We start from the raw sequence: 9,448 nt of genomic DNA, 5'->3' as shown, positions 1-9,448 counted from the left end.
TATTCTGATTTTGCTATTTTTCTTATCTTTTTCATTTCAGTTCTAATAATGCGGGCTTAAATAACATGACATGCTTGCAGACTTCATGCCCAGACCCTAAAATGCTGTCTAACTGTGAAATAATGAATCAAGAACCGGAATATGATGAAGATGAGGCTTTTAGGGAAATAAATCGATAATTGGAACAATTTGAGAATAAACCTAGGCCAAACTTAAATGAAACCAAGCCAGTAATTTGGGAAATCCAGAAAAGGTCCGGGAAACCATGATAAACATTCATGCCAATGAAAGAACTAGAGATGCATTGATTCAACATTTGTTTGAATTCAAAAAGGTGTTTGCATGGTCCTATGATGATATGCCAGGGTTGAGTGTCGATTTGGTGGTACATAAATTTCCAACTTATCCCGGTTATCCACACGTCCAACAAAAGCAAAGAAAGTTTAAAACAGCCATCAGTGATAAGGTCAAAGAGGAAGTCACCAAACAATTAAAATTTGGTGATCCGAGTGGTCCGATACACCACATGGTTTGCTAATGTGGTTCCAGTGCCAAAGAAAGACGGGAAAACTCGAGTGTTCGTTGATTATCGGGATTTGAACAAGGCAAGCCCCAAGGAAAACTTTCCATTGCCAAACATCCACATTCTTGTTGACAAATGTGCCAATCATGAGATACAGTCTTTCGTGGATTGTTATGCTGGATACCACCAAGTTCTGATGGATGAAGAAGATGCAAAAAAGACGGCTTTCAACACACCTTGGTTACAGGTCATACCATTTGGTTTGAAGAATACTGGGGCAACTTACATGAGAGCTATGATTGCCATATTCCATGACATGATACACCAGGAAATTGAGGTGTATGTGGATGATGTGATCATTAAATCCAGAACGCAGGAAGACCATGTGAGGGATTTGAGAAAGTTCTTTGAGCGTCTGACCATGTATGAATTGAAATTGAACCCAGCTAAATGTGTATTTGGAGTTCCGTCTGGAAAACTTCTGGGGTTTATAGTAAGCCGAAGGGGTATCGAGTTAGATCCAACAAAGATAAAGTTTATTCGAGATTTGCCACCTCCGAGAACCAATAAATAGGTCATGAGTCTGCTAGGAAGATTGAATTACATCAGCGGGTTCATTGCTCAGCTGACTACCACTTGTGAGCCCATATTTAAGCTGTTGAAGAAAGATGCGGCAATCAGATGAATGGATGAGTGTCAAGAAGCTTTCGACAAATTCAAAGAATATCTGTCGAATCCGCCAGTGTTGATTCCACCTGATCCGGGGAGACCTTTATTCTTGTACCTAACAGTCCTGGAAAATTCTTTCGGCTGTGTCCTAGGGAAACATGATGTGACCGGGAAGAGAGAGCAAGCCATATACTATCTGAGCAAGAAGTTCACTAGTTATGAAGCCAAGTACACTTTGTTGCAAAGAACTTGCTGCGCCCTAACTTGGGTCGCCCAGAAGCTTAGACATTATCTGTTGGCCTACACCACATATCTCATAACCAGAATTGATCCTCTGAAGTACATATTCCAAAACCAATTCCCACAGGAAGGTTAGAAAAATGGCAAATCCTGCTCACTGAGTTCGTCACTCACACGACGATGAAAGCTTAAGCCTTGGCAGATCATCTAGCTGAGAACCCGGTTGATGATAAATACCAACCCTTAAGTACTTATTTACTGGACGAGGAAGTAAACTCGATTGAAGTAATTCCAGAGGACACCAATGCTTGGAAAATGTTCTTCGATGGGGCTGTAAATGCAGAAGGTGTCGGGATTGGAGCAATTTTGATATCGCCCATTGGCCAGCACTATCCGGCCACAGCCCGACTTCATTTCTTCTGTACAAACAACACCGCTGAATATGAAGCCTGCATTATGGGTATGAATATGGCAGTTGACATGGATGTGGAAGAATTGTTAATCATGGGAGATTCTGACTTGATCATTCGGCAAGCCCAAGGCGAATGGGAGACTCAAGACACCAAACCCATCCCATACAGGCAACACGTGGAAGATCTTAGCAAACAGTTCAAGTCCGTCGAGTTCAGGTATATTCCTGGATTCCACAATGAATTAGCTTATGCACTAGCTACTTTGGCGTCAATGCTGCCGTATCCGGGCAATGTTCATATTGACCCGTTGGAAATCCAAATCGAGGAAGGAATAGTTATTATAATGCAATTGAAATAGAACCAGATGTTCAACCATGGTATCATGATATCAAAAGGTTTTTAAAAATAATGGAATATCCCGAGCAGGCTAGTGGAGACCAAAAGAGAACCATTAGAAGGCTTGCCAGCAGTTTCTTCTTGAGCGGAGAAGTCTTGTACAAAAGAAATCCAGATCCGAATCTTTTAAGGTGTGTAGATGCCCAAGAAGCTGAAATGATCATGAACGAAGTGCATTCGGGAGTATTTGGGCCTCACATGAACTGATATGTCCTTGCGAAAAAAATCCTTTGGGTAGGTTATTACTGGATGACCATGGAAATGGATTGCTTCAGTTTTGTCCGGAAGTGCCATCAGTGTCAGATACACTATGACCTGATTCATGCACCACCTCTAGAGTTGCATCCTATGTCAGCACCTTAGCCATTCGTTGCCTGGGGTACGGATGTCATCGGGCCAATCGAGCCAAAAGCTTCAAATGGGCACAGATTCATCCTGGTTGCCATTTATTATTTCACAAAATGGGTTAAAGCAATTACTATCAAAGCCATCACCAAGAAAGCGGTGGTAGACTTCGTGCATTCCAACATTATTTATCATTTTGGTATTCCTAAAACTATCATTACAGACAATGCTGCAAATCTGAACAGCCATTTGATGAGGGAGGTATGCGAACAATTTAAGATTACACATCGCAACTCTACCACTTATCGGCCCAAAGCTAATGGTGATGTCGAAGGTGCAAATAAGAATATCAAGAAGATCCTCAGGAAAATGATTCAAAGTTCTAGACAGTGGCATGAAAAGCTGCCTTTGCATAATCGGGATATCGCACAACCGTGCGCACATCAGTTGGGGCCACGCCTTACTTATTGGTTTATGGAAATGAAGCCGTAATACCTGCAGAAGTTGAAATTCCCTCTCTTTGAATCATTGTTGAAGCTTAATCGAGGATGATGAATGGGTCAAGACATGGTTGGAACAATTAACCATGATTGATGAAAAGCGGATGGCTGCAGTTTGCCACGGGTAGTGGTACCAACAAAGAATGGCCCGTGCCTACAACAAGAAAGTGCGGCCCAGGAAATTTGAAGTGGGGTAACTCGTTTTGAGACGTATTCTCCCGCATCATGAAGAAGCAAAAGGAAATTTTTCTCCAAATTGGAAAGGTCCATACATTATAAGAAAAATGTTACCGAGGGGATCGTTGTATTTGGGTGATATCGAAGGAAATGACCGAAGCAGGTGTCAATGCAGATGTGGTCAAAAGGTATTATGTTGGACCCTTTTTGCAACTTTCATACTCTCCGATTGGGATGACGAAGGCTATCATTCTCGCTACCCAAACACTACCAACCCTTGCAAACCTTTTGAGGCAGTTTTTTTTCTTTGATTACCCTCTTTGGAACCTAAAAAAAATAAAAACAACACAAAACAAAAGAAAAAAACAAACAAAAGAAAAGAGAAAAACAAAATAAAATAGAAAACAAAGTTCCTTGAACTACGTTCAACTTGATTCCGAAAGGATACGCAGGCAGCCTCTCCTAGGGGTTCAGTCATACCAAAATAAAAATCCAAATTCCCCCAAAAGTTGAAACTGGGGCAGAAGTTACAATGTGGGTTCACACGAAAGGTTCCAATGTTGTAACTAAATCCAAATACTTTTTACCCCAAAACCATGTTCAAGTCCTTCTAATCGATTGGCAAAGATTTTCAAATTGGAGGATATAGTTACTTGGATCTGATACAACAAAAATGAGAGAGTCTTATCGGTGAAAACCCTCACGGGCACCATAAGGCGATGGTAAGCAGAGAAATTGAAAATGAGAGAGTCTTGTTAGTGACTCGCGAAGAGCACTATAAGGCGAAGGTGAGAAGAGAAATGAGAGAGGCCAACTAGTGAAAACCCGCAAAGGGCGCCACTGATCGAAAAGAAGATCCTCACAACCATCGGCATCGATAGAGTCCTGGCAAGGTTTCTAGATTTTGAGGCATAAGTTGTGATGAATTTCTAAGAGTTGGACGGTTTGCACAGATCAAGAATCCAGTCCAAGAGGCATGTCATGTTCATTGAAGTTCGCATGCACTCCAGATTCCTTCTTTCTTTTCCCTGAAAGGGGTACCTCTCGTCTAAATTCATTTGTCCATTTCATTGTTTGTTTTTCTTTGAATCCCTTTCAGTCTAACTTGGTTCCCAAAATAAGACAAAGAAAGGTTGGTAAGACTGATTTAAATGCTTCTCATCTGATACAAGCTAATATGCAAAAAGGAACCCAGCCTCGTCAGGGGCATCAAGTCGACCTCGACTGGCCATGGCGGCCGATGCTTCGTATTCAATACTCTTGGAAGGAATAAATCAAATTGAAGTGCCTATAAAGGCAAATGAAGTTGAAAAGGTTGAGTCCCACATGGCTAACCATCTCAGCAAAGGTTTGAAAAGCCAAGGTACCCCAAATGCTCTAAAATTGAAGTTGGAAGAAAAAATCCAGAAATAAAAGGCCTACGAAGGCGAAATAAAGTTGGAAAAGGTTAAGTCCCACGCGACTAGCCATTGCAACAAAGTTTGAGGAGCCAAAATGTTCCCCAATGCTATGAAGTTAAAAATTGAAAAAAAAACAAGTCAGTAGTGAAAGGCCGACAAAGGCAAAATAAAGTCAAAAGGTTGAGTCGCACGCGACCAACCGTCATGGCAAAGTCTGGAAAAGCTAAAGGTTCTCCAGGGTTAGAAATGCAATCGGTATTCAGGAAACAGCCGGTTGTAGTTGAACAGGCCGAGATCAAGTGGCTGAAACAAGGCCACAAAACCAACCACCATTTCAAACTGACAAATTGTCCTTTATTTGAAAAACAGGAAACAGGTGCAATCCAAAGCAACCTTGCAAGAAGCAGGTGCAAGCAAAAAGAAACTGCGCGGAGACTAAAATAGCCCTACAGCCATAATCACTCCAAAAAAGGGAAGTATTCTCCAAATTCTTTCCTGCATTTTACTCATTCTCTTAATAAAAATATGAAGAGAAAGAAAAGGAAGAAAATTCAAAATCATGGTAGTATAGGGTCTCCAATCCCTAGCTGCAATTTCCAACATAGGGTCTCCAATCCCTAGTTATTCTTAATTTTAGACATAGGGTCTCCACTCCCTAGTCGCTTTTTAAACATAGGGTCTCCACTCCCTAGTTGATGATTTTTAGACATAGGGTCTCCACTCCCTAGTCGTTTTTCCAACATAGGGTCTCCACTCCCTAGTTGATGATTTTTAGACAAAGGGGCTCCACTCCCCAGTCGCTTTTTCAACTTAGGGTCTCCACTCCCTATTTGATGATTTTTAGACATATGGTCTCCACTCCCTAGTCGTTTTTCCAACATGGCGTCTCCATCCCTAGTTGATGATCTTTAGACATAGGGTCTCCACTCCCTAGTTGATGATTTTGAGACATAGGGTCTCCAGTCGCTTTTCCAACATAGGGTCTCCACTCCCTAGTTGATGATTTTTAGATATAGGATCTCCCAGTCGCTTTTCCAACATAGGGTCTCCACTCCCTAATTGATAATTTTTAGACATAGGGTCTCCACTCCCTAGTCTCTTTTCCAACATAGGGTCTCCACTCCCTATTTGATGATTTTTAGACATAGGGTCTCCACTCCCTAGTCGTTTTCCCAACTGAGGGTGCCCACTGCCTAGTTGCTTTCATTCTTGGATATAGAGTCTCCACTCCCTAATCTCTGTTTTCCCAAGGATACACAATCCCGACATTTTATTTGCTTTCAATAATGAAGTAGAATAGAGTTTTATTACAAATAACTCACGAAATTTTTCTAGTGAAAACTAGGGCAGAAAAATTTCGTTCGTTCGTTTATTTTGGTGCCTGAGCAGGTTATACCTCGAGGCACAGGGTTCGAGATGACCAAAAGAAGAAGTCTCAATCCAAAACAAATAAAAGAAAAAGAAAAGAAGTGAATCCAAAGTGCAAAAGTGGAGAAAAGATATGGACTACTCAAGACATGACTGAAGTAACAAGCTTTGTGTGTCCCGTCTTGGTCCAAAAAAGCCGAAAAAGAATGAACTAGCACCTGCAGCTATCAAGCATCAAGATTCAGATCAGAGTCTGCGTGAAGAACCAGCAAAGAGTCAAGATCAAGCTTCAGAAGACTTATAGATATGAATCTTGTAACTCATAGTTGATAGGCTTGTGTAGTTTGTTTTCATTTTGACTTGGCGTAATAAGGAGTTCAGCAAACAGTAAACAGCAGCAACATTAGTGAAATCACAGCTTTTCGGTAGTCCCAGCTACCAAAACTTCTAGAACTACACTGACCTGATTCCTTTATAGCCAAGGATATGTAGACAACCTCCGAAGCAATGTTCGTTCAAACTTTTTGAAAGTGCTTCCCATGGAGTATCCAAACGGGAAAAAATCGCTCGTAGTTGCTCACTTTATCTTTGCCCGAAAACCCTTTGTGTTTCCGAGCAGAGAGGGGCAGCTGTGAGCATGTGATTTTTGCCCGACGAAAAATACTCCTACAAAATTCACAAAAAATACATTTGTTTTAATTATTTTAATTTTGTAGAACTTTTAGGAATTTCTTGTTAATTGTTGTTTGCGTTTAGTTGAATATTTAATATTTCAAAATTATAAGAAAATACCAAAAAAATGTCAAAATTTCATGCATTGCATTTTAGGTTTTTATTTGAATTTTTAAGATTTAAGTAGTTTATTAATTGCATTATTAAACAAAAATCACAAAAATACAGTGGTTGTTTGTATTATTAGTCTTTAGTCTTAATTATTTAGTGATAAGTTAATGAAAATAAAGTTAAGGATAATTTTACAAAATAAATTAATTTAGAATCTAATTTAGAATTTTAGTTAGTTTGTTTAGGATTTTAATTAATTCAATTAGGATTTAAAATCAAGAAAAAGACAAAAAAAGCAAAGAGAAGAAATTAAGGAAATGTTTGGCCTTTGTTTGAAACTGGTCCAAAGAGCTCTCATTGGCCTAAATTCCCCTTACTATCTCGCCCAATCTAGCCCAATCTCCATAACCCAACCGGTCCACCCTTTTTAAATGACCAAACGACGTCGTTTCATCTATGTTCAATCTCAACCGTTGATCATTCTTTATCCAACGGCTCCCAACTAAATCTCCATTATAATAAAATTGTTCTAAGACCCCCCCCCCCCCCATACCCCATGAACCCTCAGAGACTCGTCTCTCACCCCTCTCTTAACCTCCACCGTCGGCTGCCGCCAGAAATCGCCCACGGCGGCCGCCCGACTCCAAACATCCCCAAAATTTCACCCTATAACCCCCACACTGTCCTAATCCCAAATCCCTTACCAATTTCCTCAAATAACCATCCAAATCCCTTAAATTTTAAATCTGAAAATTCCGGAACCCTAATTTTTGCCCTTTTTCTGTTCCGCTGGCGATTTTCGCATATTTTAACCTAAAACCTACATCAGTCGATCATTCTTAACAAGAACAATCGATTGATGTTGATTTTTGGTTCATTTCAAGAGCCACCAGATCGCGTTTCAATGGCAGTGATCGGCCAGTTTCATCGCCACCTTTGTTCATCGATTCGCCTCAATCGCCGTCTCTTCTAGAATCCAAATCAGTGTAGTTTTCTTTTCTTTTGTTTTTGCTTCTTTTTTCTGTTTCAGATTATCATTTAAGTGTTATTTTTCTTTTGACTAGATTAGTTATTAATTTGTTTAATTTCAGCTAAGCTGAGATTAACTAGTTAATTATATGTGTTTTAGGCTAATTGAATCGATTTTAATTAATTCAGTAATTCAGTTAGGTTTAGTTAGTAGATTGCTTCAATTGTGTTTGTTCTCTAATTTTGTCTTAATTGTCTGATTTTTGATGTTTGAATGAAAGTTAGAAATTAGGGGTTGAAAGTATAATAAATAGAATTTAAGGAGGTCAATTGGAAAGTAAAAAATAAGGGAATCTCAGATAAGCATATTAGAAGCTTCTAGTATTGGACAACTGTCCATTTTTAGTTTTAAAAGATGCTGAAAATTGGATAAAAAGGACAGCTGTATAAAATATGTTGAAAGAAAGATGCTCTTTTCCTAAATTTTAGGGACTGATATTCAAGAATGATTCCCAAATTTTTCCGTGCACACAACTGATTTCATCCTCTATATAAGACCTCATCTCCTTTCATTTTACTCTCTCCAATCTTTTGAATACACACACACGAAATATATCTTAATTCATGCATATTACACCCAAAAACACTCAGTGATTCTCAATAGAAGAACATCTTTAGAATTCCAGCTTTAAATTTCAAGAAAAAAAACAAAAAAAAAGGGTTTCTCAGCTTGTTCCTTTGCTGTTTGTTTGGTTCATTTTCTTTGGACTTAGAAGTGTGATCTTGCTTTCACTTGCTGTTGATTGCTATTTCTCAACCTGCTGTAGCTGCTCCTAAGTTCTGACTAGTTTCTTCTCCAAAGCGAGAGATTTATTTTGATTTTGTCTATTTTGCTGTAACAAGGTACTGAATCAGGCCTACAAATTTTTGTATCTGTCCAAGTGTTGATCTCATGTGTTTTGTAGTAAAGTATGGATCAGTGCGTTAATATGTGTTTGATGTTCTCCATGTCTATGTTTGTTTGGCTTGAATCCTGATTAAATGGTTCTGTTCTAGAGTCATGAATTACGCTTAGCCTACGGTAGTACCATTATTTTAGATACTTATTTTCCTGAATCACAGTGACATGTAAGGTTAATCTCCTGGAAATGAGTTTTCTTCTAAGTACCAAATAGGTCTGAAGTTTGAATGCCAAGTAATTGCTTTCATGGGAGCTGGATTTCGAGACTAAAAGTGTAGATTTGGATTGGGCTGGAGTTAGCCTATTGTTGGTTTGGTTTTGAAGTTCAGAGAACATCAAAATGGATTTTATTTGTGATAAGCAGCTTCACTAGTGTAGATATCTCACTGACTGTTTGGAATTGTAAACATAGTGTTGATTTCATTTCTTGTTTTATTTAAATTCGATGTTTGGTTTAATTGGGGATAATTGTAACTCAGTAGGATATTATCTGTAATCATTATACTAGTTTTTGACCTAAAACCATAGACCATTGCAATTGAGATATCAATGTAGTTAAGTTTAATAAGTTGTTAAAGTAGTTGTATTCTGAAATTTATTATTTGAGAGCCTACATGATCCCTTTTATTATATATTGGGCCTGGGAATTGTTCAGGCCCATATATGAGTTTTGTGCTGTTCTGCGCTGATTTTTCCAAAGGGAT

Source organism: Nicotiana attenuata, unplaced genomic scaffold, assembly GCF_001879085.1.
Source record: "Nicotiana attenuata strain UT unplaced genomic scaffold, NIATTr2, whole genome shotgun sequence".
NCBI lineage: Eukaryota > Viridiplantae > Streptophyta > Magnoliopsida > Solanales > Solanaceae > Nicotiana > Nicotiana attenuata.
Note: the sequence above shows the minus strand (reverse complement) of the source record.